Source organism: Acomys minous, assembly GCF_964271855.1.
Source record: "Acomys minous genome assembly, chromosome: 6".
Classification (NCBI taxonomy): domain Eukaryota; kingdom Metazoa; phylum Chordata; class Mammalia; order Rodentia; family Muridae; genus Acomys; species Acomys minous.
The window spans coordinates 85,376,103-85,394,617 of record NC_140487.1 but is presented as its reverse complement, the minus strand read 5'-3'; the positions used below and the strand labels follow the sequence as shown (position 1 = coordinate 85,394,617).

Genomic DNA, 18,515 nt, shown 5'->3' with positions numbered 1-18,515 from the left:
GCTTTGGAGTATGTTCCTGATGTGATGAGGGGGGCTTAAAGGGGAAGGTGATGCAGGGTGAGGCAGGTGCAAACACAGGGTCTTTATAAGAGGCACCAGAGAAATGAAAGTCAAAGGCGTGGGCCTTGAGGTGGTGGGGCATACTGGAAGGGTACTTTGTCGGAGGCAGAAAGCAGCTGCAGCAAGATACGCTAGTGACCACTAGACACTGACCCACACAAGAGCATGTATTCCACCCCCCCAGGAGTCCCGGGAAGGAATCTGTCCACTGACACCCTGACTTTAGCCGTGTGCAGTTGGATTTGGAGTTCTGACCTCCAGAAATATGAGAGGATACATTTCTGTCTCAAGCCAGTAACTTTGGAGACCCATTACAAGCAGCGAGCGGCAGGAACGAATGTAGTTTGCTTCTAGGACCTTCTCTCACATGCACCTTTATATTGGCAGGAAGAAAAGCAATTGTTCTGGCAGCCCTGCACATAAAGAGAGCTCAGTTTCAACAGAAAAACAGTCAAAACATTTATACACATTCTTATTTAATTGTCGAAATCACAGGGTTTCAAAGGCAAGATGTCTTTTTCAATGTTTATTTATTAAGGAGGGAAAATTTTAATATGTAAATTGTCAAAATGGTCACTGTGATATAATAATAGTTTAGAATTCAATACCATGTTCAAAGTGTGACTTTGAACAAAAGCCCTCAATGCTTCTGTTTTAATCTTACATTTTTCTCTGAAAAGAAACCTGATTTGACATTTGTGTTATTTAATGGTTTGAATTCTGCCCAATATACAAAGTTAAACATGAGTTTAATCAAGGTCTTTATAGAAAAAAAAATGAAAGAAAAGCAAGCATCAAAAAATTTCAGCACCAAGCAAAACTAAAATAAAAATCAGAAGAGAACTCAAGTTCACTTCCCTTAAGGCTGACTTTCAAGGTGGCTTGTCACTTAGCCTTCAGCTGGTACCTCCTCGCCCCACATCTCTGCAAAGTTGAGAAAGCACAAATTCCACATCAGACCATGCCTCAATGTTTCCTGACCCTGTAAATTTGGAAAAGTCACTCAACTTCTTTCAGTCATATTATGCCCATTTCACATATGATGAGGTACGTAGTCCTCAAGTCTGGGTCACAGAGGACGTGAGCATGGCTGGCAGAAGGCTGTGCACATTACCTAAGTGTTAAGTGAGATCCCCTCTTCTCTTTGCAGCAATCAATGTGATCTGGACACACTGTTCATGGGGCAGGGCTGTTAACGGCAGAAACACTAGTTTTTAAAAACATCCTTTTGGGGACTTAAGGGGACTTGGGGAGTAAAGTGCTTGCTGAGCAAGGCTAAAGTTCTGAGTTCTCTGACTTCTGACCACCAGGTCCTACAGAAAGTCAGTAGCGGCATACATCTAATCTCAGCATTGCTACTGCAGACTTGGGGGGCAGAAATGGGAGGCTCATGGGCCAGCTAGCCCTGCTGTACTAAGTGGTAAACAAGAGACTGCCTCAAATAAGGCAGAACGTAGGGGATGGTACCCAAGGCTGTCATCTGATCTCTACACACGTGAGTGTGGACATAACACCACACACACACACAAACACACACACACAACACACACACACACACACACACACACACACACACACCCCTCCCCCGCCCCTCTGCCCTCCCCCAGTAGCTTTAGAATGTCTGTGTAGGTATGTGAAGTGGTCTGTGTGGAAGATAAGCCTGGACTGACTTAGGGCCAGGAAGTTCCTTCCTTAAACAAAGGAAGCCCCAGGAACGCTGCTTATTTTCTTGCAGAAGAGGTCAAGGCATTTTCAGCTCATAGGTTAGGGAGGAGTGAGTCTTTGATACAAGTGATGCCTTGTCTCCCTTGAGGTCTGCAGAAGGTTAATCTCAAGCCTAACCTTAAGCCAATCTGAGGTTTGGGTTTGACTGACTCCCAAAGAAATAAGTGTGAGAAGCCTCTGCCCAGGGTCTGGCTGCTTGCACATCTACCTTACCCTGCCTGAGTGGTTTGCAGCTAGTAAAACACAACAAGTAGGCCTTGTCTGTCACCCAGGACCCCTTCATACCCCCAACTCTGCTTTTTTTGTTGGTTGTTTACTAGTGTTAGACTGGTTTCCCCAGCTTCAGTTAGCTCTCCTCTGCATGAGAAAGGGAAGAGGGGGGAAGACACACACACCCACACCCCCCCCCACACACACACCCCACACACGTGCGCGTGCGCGCGCGCACACACACACAGAAAGAGAGACAGACAGACAGACAGAGACACATAGAGCGACAATGAGAGAGAGAGAGAGAGAGAGACAGACAGACAGACAGACAGACAGACAGACAGACAGACAGACAAAGACACATAGAGAGACAGTGAGAGAGAGAGAGAGAGAGAGAGAGAGAGAGAGAGAGAGAGAGAGAGAGAGAGAGAGAGAGAGAGAGAGAGAGAGAGATTTGATTTAGAGCATTGCCAGACATTTCACAGCTTTCTACTGTCCCGAGCTACCACATAGTTACCCTTAGCAGTGGGGAAGAAAGTGTCTACTTGCATGGCCACAGCCCACAAGGCAACAGTGTAAAAGTATGGGGCTACAATGAATAAAAATCAGGATCAAATAGATATTGGCGAGCAAGCAGCCTTAGCACACAGAGGTTAAAGAGTATGGCAAATAATTTCCCATTGTTCATCCAGGGTCAAGGAAGGTAACCATGATGTTTGGAGGACGGGGGTTTGTTAGAGACATGTTAAGTGGAATTAAGTTCAACTTGGAGATGTTACTGCATGTGTTTTAAGTTTGGCTTAAAGGTGTCTCTGAATGCAGCGAAATGTGCCCTAACTTGAGGTATATATACACAGATCATATCCTAACCTGAAACTATACCCTCACAGCTGCCTACTGGAACAGCAGAATCCCCTGCCAATCAGAGCAAGGCAAATTCCAACACCAGCCAACTGGATCGGGTTCTTTTGCACATCACCGACACACCTATGGGTGCCAAGTAGCCTGCCACGAGCTTGGGTGGAGCACTCCAGCTACACCCTCAGTACCCAGTGCTGTCAGATTCATGAATTGTTTCCTTTTCTCAAATGAACCTGCTAAATAAAAATTTAAAAGCAATGGCTGGGGCTGGGGAGATTGCTCAGCAGCTAAGAGCACTGACTGCTCTTCTAAAGGACCCAGTTTCTATTCCCAGCCCCTACAAAGCTCACTTCCAACTATCTGTAACTCCAGTCCCAGGAAATCTGATGGTCTCTTCTGGCTTCTTCAGGTACTGCATGTACACGGTGCATAAAGATGGGTGCAAGGGAAGCACACATATACATAAGAGTTAATTTTAAAATTACATTTATTTATTTATCTACTTATGCATGTCTGTGTATGTCATAGCTTATATGTGAAGGTTCAAAGATGCTTCTGGAAGCTGGTTCTCGCTTTCTACCATGTGGGTTTTGGGTATCTGAACTCAGGTTATCAGACTTGGCATTAAGCATTTTTATTCAGCGAACCATCTGGGTGGTCCTCTGCTAAATGTAGTTTTTCCAAAGAGTTTCTTTTAATGTAACTATGACATTGAACAATTGTAGGAAACCCAGGGAAATGACTGTATATAAGGGCAGTTAAAGGGCCAGGAAGAAGTCCTGAGCTGACCCTTGTGAGATTCCTGTAGATGGACAGATAAGGGGAAACAAGACATTATTATTACTGGGCAGCCCTTCTGCAGTGTGATCTCATCTCAAGGGAACAGAGAATGCTGATTTAGTTTAATTTGTAAATCCTGCATAAAATGTTTGGACCAATTCAGATGTAAGGGAATGTTATAAGTGAATTCTGGGAAATGTAGTTCTAGCTTGTTGACTCTGATACATAGAGCCACACTAAGGCTACTGAAAACAGCATGGAGCTTCGGCAGATCTGGGGTCACGCAGGGGTGGAGGGACAAAAGAAGACACAAGGCACATGCGCAATACTGCAGTGGCCACTGCTGAGGTAGGAGACACAGCAGTGCCTTCCTGGTCCTTTTTCTAGTCGTGACACGAGGCAGCCAATGGGCAGCCTTCCTACGCCCCTCTCTCCTCCAGAATGGGCCATCTCGAGAATTGTTTGGGAAGGAGAAAACCACGATTTTCTGGAAATAAAGAAACTTTAGACTTATTAAGTAAAATATCTGTCCCTAGACAGCCTTTGCCTAGAAGACACAGGACAGAAAAAAAAAAAAAAACAAAAACCCAACAACAACAACAACAAAAACAAGATGCATTTCATATGCATATGAATAGATACACGCTTTCACAAAGGCTCCTGCAAGCGTTGCCACTTGTGCTGTGTGGTAAGCAACCCTATGGTTTGTTTCTTCTCCTTGGCTCAGCTCCAGCCTGTGCCTCCTTGGTTCTTCTTATCAGACACCCTGCTCTACATCCTCAAGGTGGCCAGGGTTTTAGTTCAACACTGTATGTGGGGATAGCAAGACTGCTTAATGGGAAAGGCATTGGCCATCAAGATCAAGCCCCTTTACCCGAACCCACATGGAAGGGGGAAAGAACTCACTCTGCAACTTGGCCTTTGACCTACACACACACACACACACACACACACACACACACACACACACACACACACACACCCCATGACATACTTGCTCCCCCCCATATACATAAATAAATGATTTTTAAAAAAATCAACAGCCTGTGCACCCAATGCAACAGAAGCTCATGTTGCTAGGATTGGCAGCTGACTGAATGCATTGACTTTTGTCCAGATGATGAGCAAACAAGATGACGGTCAGGAGGGAACACTGCTCCCAGTCATGTAGTATAAGTCACTCACATAGGGGCGGGTTCTTGGCAAATAGCATCTGATTGTGTTGATAACGCTTTTTCGCCTGCTAGCCTCCCAGAGCTGCATGAACAGGGTCCTTCGGTTCTCTGAGAGTTCACTAGTGTACCGGCTCCATCCATGTCCATCAGTAGTATCTTCTCTGACTTTCCCCAAAACTTTCCCCTTGTGTGTCTTGCAGAGAAACGTCTCTTGTTGGAGCTCTTTGCTATTATCTTGTTTTCCAGAGGTTACTATAACAAAGTACCACAAGCCTTAAGTGTCTTAAGACTGCATAGCTGTAGCCTCTGCCGTATCTAGAAGTGAGATGCTGCAAGCTGAGTGCCAGCAGGGCTGTGTTCCTTAGGAAGCGTTGGGAAGAATGCTCCTCTGCTCCCTCTAGCTTCTGGTCCACCCAGCAAGCCGAAGCATTGCTCTAACCTTGGCCTCCATGGTCACATAGCATCCTCATGGCTCATTGTCTCCTCTTACGCAGCCTCTTCCCCATGCTAGCAAGCACTCTAGCACAGTGTCATGGCTTCTTGCAGCACTCAGTTGGGTATAGGTAATGCGTTTTCATTATCCACTCAGCATCTGAGGGGCAGATAGGCTGTTCCCATGTCCTGGCTATTGTGAATAGAGCTGTGATTGACATGAACGAGCTTGTCTTTGCAGCAGGATGTAGTCCTTTGCGTACACGCCCAGGAGTGGCATAGCTGGGTCGTAGGGGAGATGCATTTCCAGCGTTCTGAGGAACTGCCTCACTCATTTTCATAGTGGTCCTTCTCCCAGTCTGCACTACCACCAACAGCGGGTGAGGGTTTCTCCTTTCTTACACAACCACCGGTATTTGCGAGGCTTTGTTTTCTTAGTCTTAGCCATTCTGATTGGAGTAAGATGAAATCTCAAAGCAATTTTAATTTGATTTCCCTGATGGCTAGTGTCCTAGTTTGCTCTTCGTTTCGGTGATAAACACCATGACCAAAAGCAACTTGAGGGGGGAAGATTAATTTTAGCTTAGGGGTCACCGCCCATCGTTGAGTGAGGTCAAGACATTCAAGGCAGGAGCTGGAAGCAGAAAGCAAGGGAGAAATGATGCTAACTAAGTAGGCTTGCTTGCTCTACCTTTTGCATTCCCCTGAGGATGGCACCACTCCGTGGACTGGGCCCTCCCATGCCAATGAGCAATTAAGGACATGACACAGGCCAATCTGATGAAGAAAATTCTTCAGATTGAGAGTTCCCTTTCCCAGGTGTGCCAAGTTGATCCCCAAGATCATTTATTACGGATAAAGAGAAAGAACACTTGGAATATTCTCAGCCATTTGCATCTCTTCTTCCGAGAACTTTCTGTTTAGTTCCATAGCCCATTTTAATTGGGTTGTCGTGTTTGTGTTTAGTTTTTTTTGAGTTCTTTGTGTATTCTATACATGAGTTCTCTGTCAGTTGTGTAGCTAGCAAAGGGCAGAGTGGTTTGTGATTTATAATGTGTGGTCCCTTGTCAGCTGTAGCAGTGACTGTGGGCTTCTGGACTGCAAGGCCTCTGTGACAATGCCACCATGTCTCCACTCGGCTCTGACATTGCTGGACACAGTGTCTTATAATGGAGAGGAAGCTCTTCCATTTTCATTCTATTAATCTGAGCATCAGTCACTCAGTAGGTATGGCGTTAGGCTCTAAAGGTGTGCTGGTGGGTGGGCAGCTCCTGACCTTGGCCTGAGGCTCATGGCACATAATGGACACACAGACTCAACAAGAAAGAAGCCCTGGTATTTCCGGAAGCCCCTGGTTTGGCTGGGCTTCTTAAAGATTGGGCTCTGTCCTTCCTTCGTTCCTTTCTTCTTTCTTTCTTTTACAACTAAGCTCACTCACCATTGAATTTAAATATATCCTATGGATAAACTTGGCTTCTGCCTTTTATGCAAGAGCCACTCCACTTTTATTAGCCTGGTCCATGTGGGAAGCAGATAGGAAGGCTGCGGGGCTCCTGTCTGGAAGGCACATGCTAAAGGTTAAAGTGGCAGGAGAGGAGAGGACTCAGCCTGATTAGGCATGGGGACATGGATAGAGATGCCCAGAACTCTTGGTATATGTGTGGGCATGTGTGTGTATGTGTGCATGCATGTGCATGCGTGTGCATGCATGTGTATGTGTGTGTACTCGAGCATGGGTGTGCATGTGTGCACACGTGCATGTGTATGTGTGTCGCATGCATGCATGTGTGTATGTGTGTGTGCATGTGTGTATTTGTGTGTGAGCGCATGCATGCATGCATGTACATGTGTGTGTGTGTCGGGGGAGGGGGGGCAGAAGACCCAGAAGCAGAATAGCCAGCAGAACAAGCTGTTGCTAGGGGGTCCAAAGTCCAGACCTCACCTTTCCTAGATATTTTTTTTTTGATTGAGGCTTATTTGTGTTGTTTTTAAGGTCTTACTTCTCCAGTGAGGTTCATCTTCCACAAAATATTTGCCCACAACAAAAGACAGGACACTTACTATGATCTGGAATGACATTTTCTATTGCTAGAACATTCTTTCTTCTCCCCCCTTCCTATATCCATTCTCCAAGATACAGTCCCTGTCCTGAACTAGAACAGAAAACGAGAGCAAGTTCCCTTCTTAAGGAGCACATTGGTTCTGGGCATCTCACGTAAAGGAATGGATGTTGGCAGTGCAATAGGTACATGGTGGTGCCCTGTGCTCACCTGCCAGACCACAGCTCACTCAGCAGCCCCTTAGACGTGGTCCTGAGCTGAGTCTTGAAGAATTCATAGTTGTCTGGACAGGGAAATGACAGAGCATCTGAAGATGCACGGGGCAGAAAACACTAAGATGTGTCCCACCTACCCTCAGCCTGGGTGAAACCATGGGCTCAGCAGGGAAGTCTCCCAGCTCCTCATCCCCGATCCCCGACTTCTCCCAGCTGTTCATCAACTGATCAGACACAACATGGGCTTTAGTGAGCTGAAATGGGAGGTCACTGTGTATTGAAAGTCTATCCTCAGGAGTGGGGTTCTTCCTCAGCGCTCTGCAGGCAGGAGCAGCAGGGAGGCCAGGGCCAGCTATAGTGAGAAGTCCCATGCTCCCTCTCTTTCCTCTCAAGTCCTAGTACCCTCATCCCTGGTCTCTTGTCTCACGTGGCTGCTTGGCTGGTACTGTGAGCCTAATATTTGAATTTTGGAGTAGAGTTTTCAAGAAAAATCCTGCTTGTAGATTTGGGGGTCCACATGCACTTAATATAATCTTTGATTTTTTTCCTGGGTAAGCAATATTGGATCCCTTAGTCTAATAAACCCCACTTACTCTGTGACTTCTTGGTGCCGCCATATTGCCGAGGGCCTGGGTGTCCAGCCACCGCCAGACAGCCTTTCTTCCCCACCTCCCTCTTGCCCAGCTGGATCGTTAGGCTGTTCCCCTCCCTCAAGCCAACCTCCCGTAGCCTTCATTTCTTCCTCTCCATGTTTCACACCTCCTCGTGTGCAGACTACCCTAAAGCCTACAGAAACACACATGCCATTTTATTCCGTGTGTGAGCGTGTGTGCGTGCGTATGTGTATATGTGTGTGTGTGTGTGTGTGTGTGTGTGTGTGTATATATATATATATATATATATATATATATATATATATATATATATATATATATGTTATCTACATATCTAATAGACTTGAATGTTTGCATGTTTAAGGCGTTCCATCCATGTGGTGCTACTACCCTGGCAACACAGTGTTTTCTTTTGTATATTCCCAAGAGCAGAGCAGGAGAGGAACTTTAGAAACATTTATCACATGCAACTTTTCTTAGCAGTGAAGACCGTGATTGGTGTTGTTTGCTGTGGGCTTTGGGATAATGGTTTGGTCACTGACAGCAATCTCTTGGGCTGGGGGCTAGGGAAGCAGCCTGTCCTCGCCAACCTCACAGCCTCATTGAATTCTCAATGGGATCCTTGGGGTTTGGTCTCCCTAACTGGGACCTAACCGAAGAGGAAACAGAGCCTTTGGATTCAGTGCCATTGTGACTGCCAGTGAGAGTGTCAGGACATGACATGGGTGTTTGTTTGTGTGTGTGTGTGTGTGTGTGTGTGTGTGTGTGTGATTGTGTGTCCTGTCCTTGTGAGTACTTCCCTAGGTTAGCTTTCTTAGCTATGTTGCACCAGAGACAACATGTGTCACCTGCTTGTCATTGGTCCATTCCTCCACACTCTATGGGTCCTGCATGTGTAAGACCTGGTGAGAGGTAGTTGTAGGCAGAAGTCTGGAAAGTTACAAGTGTTTTGCCTCCTCTCTTAAATGACCCATCTTGAAGGGTGTGGTGGTCTTTCCATGGTCATAACTGGAGGGTCCCTCCCTTTTTAAATAATCCACACCAAGAGACTTGTGATTACTGATATACCAGCCATTTCCCCATTACCCTAGCCTTGTCTTCTGAGTAGGATTTGGACAAAATGCTACACACTGTTTCTAGAGCCTTCTCCATGGAAGCATCCCTCATCATCAGGCATCTAGGGGCAGAAGGGTGCCACTCCGGCCCTTGCCTTGCCACCAGATCATTTGAGTAGTTACTTCATCCTACATAGTTTCCTAATGCCAGATGTGTCCTGGATGTCATGGGAATGAAGAGGCTCTGCCCTCCAAGAAGTATTCTGGATTGCGAGTCTAATGGGACAGGCAAACCTTCCTACTGAGGAACACGTAGGGTTTTACCAAACGAGGGAGGAAAGGCTGTTCAGGGAGGGGCCGTAGCAAGGACAAGGGTTTGGAGGGTTGGAAGAGCAGCAGAGAGTTCTGGGAAGGGATGGGTGAGGTCTGGGTGGAGGGATATTTGCTCAGAGGGACTGAGGGCTGCAAGGTAGTGAGGAGCCTCTTAGGGAGGGACTGGATGAGGACAGATTTGTCTCATCCTTTAGGCTCTGCAGGAGACACCGAAAGGTCACAGACTCATGTCAGTTACCTCATCAGGGCTCAGAGGGAAGGGACTGGATCCTCAGAGGCGGTTAGGGCAAGAGCAGCCGCTTTGTTCTCAGCCCCGCTTTCTCACACCCCCTCCCCGCTGTAAAGCATTGTTTATTATTGTTGTTGTTGCTGCTGTTGCCTGAGATATGTCTCTACTGAGCACACGCCCAGGTACTTGGGATGAAGAAGATGTAACCATTAAGAAACAGGAGCTCACGCTGCAACCCCCAACTTTGCTTCCTCAAAGAGAAGCATCTCTTGAAACATTTGCAAAGTCCTGCTGCTAATCTGCTCCGCTTTCCGGATAGACGCCAATATCAGGAAGAACTGCACAGAAGCTAGAGCAGCTGCTCCCCGGACTGTTAGCAGTCAGCTTTACGGTGCTGCAATAAAATACCCCGGACAGTCAACTTAAAAAGAGGAGAGGCTTATTTTGGCTCAACGTTTTGGGGATTCTAGTCTGTGGTGGGTTGCCCCACTGAGTCCAGGCCTATGGAAATGTGGTGTGTGATGGTGGGAGTATGTGGCAGAGAAAGAGGCCCACACCGTGGCAGGTAGGGCATGAAAGAAAGATGTGGGAGGAAGAAAGAGGGTCCCAATATCCCCTTCCAGAACATTCTCTCAACCACCTAGCTTCCCCTCATGAGACCCTACTTCCTGAAGGTGCCAGAACCTCCCCAAAGCAGCCTGGGTTGATGGTCAAGGCTTTAATATAGAGATATTCTAGATCTGAACAGTAGCACTGAGTAATCATTATATCTGAAATCCCGTGATAAAAGCTGTAAGGGGTCTTATAGCCTCCTGGTAGCAGATGTGTTCTTATACAGATGGGAAGACTACAGCAGCAGCCTAGGACACCCCAGGCTGGGGAGCCACGGAGTCTGTGTTTAACCTCAATCCATCCCACCCTTGTCCTAACTCCCAGCATGCCAGTCTCTGCAGATGGCTAAAATGGGTTCTGTGAAAGCAAGGAGAAAAAAATATTCACAAGTTTCAAAATACAAATACATATCTTTTAAGTATGATTATCATGAACAAAAGTTAGATTTCTAGTGAAAGAAGTGTTAATGAGTTAATCCAGCTTTGTTTTTCATAACTACACATCTCTATACGAGTTGTTTTACTTACAAGATGCCCAAGCCATAGATTCCTTATACTTTATAGCACTGAAAAATAAAGCCTAGCCGGGCGTGGTGGCAAATGCTTGTAATTCCAGCACTTGGGGAGGCAGAGGCAGGCAGATCTCTGTGAGTTCAAGGCCAGCCTGGTCTACAAAGGGAATTCTAGTATAGCAAGGGCTACACAGAGAAACCCTGTTTCAAAAAAAAAAAACCCAAAAAAGCAAAACAAAACAAACAAACAAACAAGCCCCCCAATACAAAATAAAAATTGAAGGTAAAGTCAAGACTTGGGCATGTTGCTCATTCCTAGAGCACTTTGCTTAGGATGCTCAAAGCCTAAGAGCCACGACACTGCCAAAATTAAAAAAAAAAATCATTTAACAGTTGGCTGGACATGGTGGCACATACCTATGAGGCCATCATTTGGGAGGTAGAGACAGAAGGATCAGGACTTCAGGGCAGTCCCTATTAAGGCCAGGAGGTCTAGATTCAGAACAGACAAACAACAGATAAAGCAAAGACAGTCTGGAAAGGAAGTAATAATTTAGCAGCCGATCTAAAAAACACAGTGCAGTATACTTGTGGATTGCAGAGTTCTAATCTGTTCACTTGATTCCTGAGACAGAAAGCGCCTCCATGTCTAGGAGGTCCTGATGGCTCACTGTCACTCAGGAAAGTGTCCAGATTGGCATTTTCTACCATATCCAGTTACTTCCAGGAGTGGTCACCTGGCAGCGACCAACAACTTCTTCTTAAAAGCAGGTTGCAAAGTGCAGCAGTAGCTTTTTTGGTATAGCCAGGCGGGGATGCTGACGGGCAGGAGGGGTGTGGCGGCATGCCCTGTTCCCTCTCAGGATGCCGTTCCTGGACATCAGGAGGGTGGAAAACGGCCCGTCTGGGAATCCACGTGGCCTGGGTATACTCTGAATTTTTCACTTTAGAAGAACTCAAAATAAGTGAGCCCTTTAGAGACACTTCTCAGCTGCCCTGGGAGGAAGGAGAGACCTCTCCTTCATGGTTTCCTGGTCTAGTCTCCCTCGGCAGCAAGGCTCATAACTCCCTCACCTTCCATATTGTCTACCCCTCCCACCCCTCCTCAAACCCAACACTCATTCCCTATCCTGAACAATCCCACGGGGCCAAGTGAGCCTCTGTACTTTAGTCTCTCTGGAAAAAAACTGTCATTCAGCAATTTGACAAGGAAGAAGCTAGAGTTGAGCGAAACACTCAGTTCTATGTGAGGTCACAGCGCAGTGCATTCAGGAGCATGCTCAGTTCTACGTGAGGTCACAGCGCAGTGCGTTCAGGAGCATGCTCAGTTCTACGTGAGGTCACAGTGCAGTGCGTTCAGGAGCATGCTCAGTTCTACGTGAGGTCACAGCGCAGTGCATTCAGGAGCATGCTCAGTTCTACGTGAGGTCACAGTGCAGTGCGTTCAGGAGCATGCTCGGTTCTACGTGAGGTCACAGTGCAGTGCGTTCAGGAGCATGCTCAGTTCTATGTGAGGTCACAGTGCAGTGCGTTCAGGAGCATGCTCAGTTCTACGTGAGGTCACAGTGCAGTGCGTTCAGGAGCATGCTCGGTTCTACGTGAGGTCACAGTGCAGTGCGTTCAGGAGCATGCTCGGTTCTATGTGAGGTCACAGCACAGTGTGTTCAGGAGCATGCTCAGTTCTACGTGAGGTCACAGTGCAGTGCGTTCAGGAGCATGCTCAGTTCTACGTGAGGTCACAGTGCAGTGCGTTCAGGAGCATGCTCAGTTCTACGTGAGGTCACAGTGCAGTGCGTTCAGGAGCATGCTCAGTTCTACGTGAGGTCACAGCGCAGTGCGTTCAGGAGCATGCTCAGTTCTACGTGAGGTCACAGTGCAGTGCGTTCAGGAGCATGCTCGGTTCTACGTGAGGTCACAGTGCAGTGCGTTCAGGAGCATGCTCAGTTCTATGTGAGGTCACAGTGCAGTGCGTTCAGGAGCATGCTCAGTTCTACGTGAGGTCACAGTGCAGTGCGTTCAGGAGCATGCTCAGTTCTACGTGAGGTCACAGTGCAGTGCGTTCAGGAGCATGCTCGGTTCTATGTGAGGTCACAGCACAGTGTGTTCAGGAGCATGCTCAGTTCTACGTGAGGTCACAGTGCAGTGCGTTCAGGAGCATGCTCAGTTCTACGTGAGGTCACAGTGCAGTGCGTTCAGGAGCATGCTCAGTTCTACGTGAGGTCACAGTGCAGTGCGTTCAGGAGCATGCTCAGTTCTACGTGAGGTCCCAGGGCAGTACATTCAGGAGCATGCTCAGTTCTATGTGAGGTCACAGTGCAGTGCGTTCAGGAGCATGCTCAGTTCTACGTGAGGTCACAGTGCAGTGCGTTCAGGAGCATGCTCAGTTCTACGTGAGGTCCCAGGGCAGTGCATTCAGGAGCATGCTCAAAGGCTTCCTCAAGAGGCCAGAGGGCTCCCATCCTGCCTGGCCTCTTCCTCTCCGGGGAATTTCTTATTTCACTTTGCCTTCATGTCACCCATGCAAAGAAGACTTCTCTCTTATTAACCTTTCCACGAAAGCAAGAGGCAGAGATTTAAAATGAGAAGCATTCATTTCTTCTCGAGAAGGATATGTCCGTGTGGATTCAAGTTCTGAGGGTGGGAAGCTGGGCAGAGAGGGCTTTGGCTGGGTGGGTCTGGCCAGGATCTCTCAAGAGACTACAGCCCTCTGTGATTGGCCTGATCACCTCCAAGCTAGAATTCCACCAGAAGGCTGAAGTTGGGGTGACCTTGCGTGGGCCTCATCACGGGGCTGCTCATGGCTTAGGTGACTGGGTGAATGTGACACAGGGTACATGGTCGGAGAATGCCTTACATAACAGCATGGAAGCCAGGACATAGCCTTCCAGTGGCTGGCTTAGAGGTTGGTTACCATAATTATGTGGATAGTAAACCACAGCCATGGCATTTTGTATGTGTGTAAAGCATGCCAACCACAGAGATGCAAACATGAACACATGCCCTGGCTGGCCATGTGCTCACTAGGCAGTGGATGAATCGAGACAAGACTAATTTACCTAAAATATTCTGATTATATTCATTGCTATTTAAACCGTTAGAAACTCTCATGAATTAAATACAAATCTATGGCCTAGACATTCACACTCTTACCCAGTGTGGCGCTTGCCTCCAGTTTCCAGACTCAGGCCTTTGCTTGTGTCAGAGTTTCTGCTGAGACCACTGCAGGTTGTGGCCCCTCAGCGTCCCTTGACCTTTCAGAGAAGCACACAACCGTCATCTGTGCCCATCTCCTCTCTCTCTCAGCAGGTTACAGCTGCTCCTGCAGACATCCCAGAGGCCCTTGCTGAGCACATGGTTGGTGCCACACCAACCCAAGGGTTTCTCAGGAGCCCCAGTGAACGGGCAAAGGGAATGCATGTTCTCTGTCCTTGCTCAGTCAGGGGCCTACTTGGCAGGGTCTGGTCTGGGCTTGGGTCGGGGTCTCAAAGGAAATAAGGTTTTGGTTCCTGGGTATCTGGCCTTTTGCCCTCTGAAGGACCGTGGATGTCAGTCCTAAGGCCGTTGTGGTTTGAGGGATCCTGCGTTCTCTTTGGCAACATTATCTGATTTACATTCCTACTGATTTTTGCCTCCCCCCCCCCCACCCCTGCAAACAGTATATAAGATGCTGTGCTTCTTAATAAACTTACTTGGCCTTATTCATGAGCTTTCTGCGAGGTCCTCCTGGTCCCAGCTGTTGCCTTTGCAGTCTTTCTTTCTCTCATTCCTGCTCCGCCCCACTCAACACTTCCCTGTTTGGGACCCTTATTCCTGCGGGTTTGGGTCAAGCAACTGGGGCTGAACAGAAATGTCTCTGCAAGACTGGCAAATGTGTTGCTGACTCTGTCCTACGCGCTTTGGGTCCAATATGACCTTTTGTGTCTTTCAAGAGGACAAAGGCCATTTTAATATTTTCAACACTTTCAATTAAGCACTTGGCACAGAGCGATGATTGTCCACTCCCCGGGAGGAAGATAAACACAAACTCCTCTCCCATGGCTTCATGGGTGGCATGCCAGGTAGCCTGTTCAGAAGCAGGCTCCATACACTGGTAGAATCATGCTCGTGACCCTACAGGTGGATTATAAACTTCATAGCTGAAGGCTTTTTACATTCCATATAGAACCTGAGAATCCAGCCTGTACGACAACCAGTAAGATGCTCTATTCAGAGGCTTTTAGGAGGCATGCATTCTATGACACAACAGTAGGAGCAGGCGGATCCTCGTTACAGAAAACTGCGAAACGTTTCCCAACTCGGAAAGTTCTAGACTTGGATTTGGAATGTCTCGCCTTTGAGCTTGCCTCTCTGGTTAAACAACTCATTATTAGTTTGCCCAAGTAAACAGTGGGAAATGCCAGTTCAGAAACTGCATGTCATAGGAACTCGACTTTAATGTATGCTAAATGCAGGAGTCATGTTGACTGCTAAGCCTCAGTTTGCCCGTTGGTACGGTGGAGATTGCACCCTCTCCTCATCTGCTCTTCGGGGCCCTGAGACTGAGCAAGCGCTGCTGATTTCTGAGACACTGTTCTTGGTGAAAATGGCCACCACTGATGAGTTAGCTAATCACGGCCAGCAAGTGGGGGAACAACACAGGCTGGAAGTCATAGATTTGCATGCAGGTTCTGCCAGTGACTGATCATCGGAGAAATTAGCTATGTCCAGAATATCTTTGGCCTGAGTTTTCCTCCTGTAATGGGGCTCTCTCCACTGCAGGCTACTGTGAGGATGGAATGGGACCCTGTCTGGATGTGAAGCTGGCACGTGACAGCATCGTTCCCTCACCACCTGCCTTTAGCTGTTTGAGGCTATAGGAGTGGATTTTTCCCTGGAGGTAGGCACAGCAGTTGTTTTTATTCATGTGACCAGTTTTCAGGGGTCTACCTGAACAATGTGCCAGACACTTGAAGGGAGTGGGCGGGGAGAGGGGTCTGGACACTTAGATACTTATCTCTCTGATAGGACGAGGTTGTTAAGAACCACCCTTGTTCTTGATTCTCTTGGAGTTCAAGAGCCTAAAACTTTCTTCCTGGCTGCCACTCTCAATCCAGATTGCAACAGTGAGGTCTTTTTCTGGTTTTCCTCTTACTGGAGTTGTGCCCAGGGACCCACTTCACAGTTCACTGCTTTTTCGCATCTTCACACCTTGGCTTTGGCTGCAGTGAGCCAGCGGCATCTCTCTCATACAGCTAAGACCACCATTCTAAAGCAACTCTGTTCCAAGGAAGGACTCGGTCACCAGCCGCCAGGCACTGATGATCACCTGCTACCTACCAAGTGCTGCTTGGGCAGTTTGAAAAGAAGCCATCATGGTTTTGGCATGTGGTAGTAGGAGGAGGCTTGGTTCTAGTGCTTAGGCATTGGGGTTCATCTTCTCGCCTTTGACCTCGGTTTGTGTAAGGCCTCTGAATCTGGCAAGTGATGAGCTTCTGCCTGTTAGGATTGTTTGAACCATGGGTTGTGTTGGCTCAAAATCCTAATGTAGACCTGGAACAGAATCCCATTGTGTCATGCGGCCATGGCTAAGTCGTTTTCTTTCTTTGGGCCTCATTTCCCTCAACTGAACAATGGAAGTAATAAGGCACACCTTGGAAGGCTGTGGAGATGGTTTAGAGCTATCTGTGGCAAATAGAAACAAGGCAGGGAAAGAGTTATTCTAGGCCAGCCTGGAACCCATCATGAATTTCCAAGGTCTTCTGGAGACTGATCCTTCCACTCATTTCCTGCTTGGACCTCTCTGAAGCAGGCTGCGAGAAGACTAAGGCCTTGGCATTGTTTCTTTCCATCACACTGGGTAACAGGACACTAACGGCTGAAACTCACATGGAAACAAATCACAGTGACGTCTGCAGCCTGATGGTGCTTGTCTCAGGTCCACTTTCTGCCTGGTGGTGACCCCGATATGTTGGTGTGGTAGATCTCCAGACCTCACAGCCTCTCATCCCTCAGATACCGTTATCAGGTCCTTGTGGTGGAAGTCTGCCTGTCATGGGCGTTCCCTGCATATGGGGCCAGAGTCTCCATTCTTTGCTCATCCTGCATTTGCAGCCGAATCCTGGCATCCTAAACTGTGGGCAGCTGGGGTCCAGCAGCCTCCCTGGGCAGGGCACCATGAGTCAAGTGGAAATTTAGAGTAGCTAGTATCCAGGATCTAAGTGTCCCCATCCTTCCACCCTTAGGGACGAGGCCCCTCTAAGGCTCTGCAAAGAGTTTTCCGTAAGGCAGGATACAGCGAGGCACTCCAACAGAGTCCAGACTTGCCCTGGAGCCCTCTGGAGGCAGAGCCAGCGGCATGTGAAAAGGAGTTCATAGGCCCTTTCCAAAGAGTAAAACAAGGAAGAAGGAGTCAGCAAATGGCCGAGGAATGCACAGAGTCCACAGACCCTGGGGAGGGTGAAGAGAGGGCCTAGCCACCATATTCCCTGCCATGTCTGGGGTGCTTAGACATGACAGGTAGACATTAGGTATTTGTAAAATACCTAATGGGACTTGACTAGCTGATGCAATAGACAGGGTCCTCGTTAGAGTTTGAGCATGGAACACCCCTACGGGGCTCTAGTGCTGAATGCTTAGTCCCAGCTGGCAGCGTGATTTTTAGGAGGTTCTGGAAACTTCAGGGGATGGAGCCTAACTGGAGAGGGAAGGTCACTCAGGGCCTCAGTTGGAAGGTTGTCCCTGGTCTTCGGTCCTTCTTTGGATTTTGCTTCTTGTCTACCATGGTAAAGAGGATTTCCTCTCCCAGGCTCCTGCTCCCCTGATAATCTGCCCAAGTACATGGGGCCAAGAAACGATGGCGCGATCCGTCTAGAACCGTGAGTCAAAATAACACTTCCTCTCTTTAAGCCGGTCTCCTAGGTATTTTGTTGAGTTCATAGAATCATAGAGTTTTGGATCTTGGAAGTGGTTTTGGGGTCGGGTGGACTTTGGATTTCTCGATTCTTAAATCTTTGTCGTTTAAAGGACCTTCTGGGACTGCGGCCTCTCTCCATCTTCCATGCCTGGGTTCCTCCCACTAGGGCTTGGATCAAAAGAAGGCAAGAAAGGTGATGGGTTTTTAAGGCCTCCAGAGGGAGGGCTTCCTTTTACACCCAGGTCCTTTGCTTACTTCATTCTCATACCAGCTTCTGGTTGCTTCTCAAATAGGCTGTGCCCTCTCTCCCACCTCACAGCCTCGACCCTTGCAGTCCCTTTCAGCTGGAATGTTCTGGCCCCAAGAGTTGTGAGGCTTCCTTCCACACTGCCACATGTCGGGGTGCTAAGGTCACTGCTAAGGATTTCCTTGAGGTAGGCGACTGTGCTCTACGTTTATATGTCCTCACCCAGCTTTATCTTTCACCACCGCACTCAGGAATTCCCAGAATGTTTGTTTACTTTGGGGCTCAGTCCTCCATGCAGGGGTGAAAAGACAGACCTGCTAGGCGGAGGCATGTCGACTCTCCACAAACATTTGCTGAATGATGACTGAAGCGATGAGTGAGAGACCCCTTTCCCTGTGCCTACTCCAGGGTCTTCGCTTCTAGTCCATGTGGCCATCTGACCATAGCGTTGACGTCACTGTCTCCGTGGTAACCTCCCCAGCTTGATGCACCTTGGCTTATCAA

The 18,515-nt window shown here is 47.9% G+C and overlaps 1 long non-coding RNA gene across 2 annotated transcripts; it reads right to left on the bottom strand.

Moving 5' to 3' along the window:
• Positions 1-352: 352 nt before the first annotated feature.
• LOC311599225 lies at positions 353-17,422 on the bottom strand. Of its 2 annotated transcripts, none has more exons than XR_014779821.1 (3): positions 14,562-17,422; positions 14,023-14,191; positions 353-473 (listed from the first exon to the last, which is right to left on the bottom strand). It is a non-coding gene; the product is annotated as an uncharacterized lncRNA (long non-coding RNA). The 2 variants fall into 2 exon arrangements; XR_014779822.1 differs by lacking the exon at positions 353-473 and adding an exon at positions 3,374-4,123 and having other exon boundaries at positions 14,023-14,123.
• Positions 17,423-18,515: the final 1,093 nt, after the last annotated feature.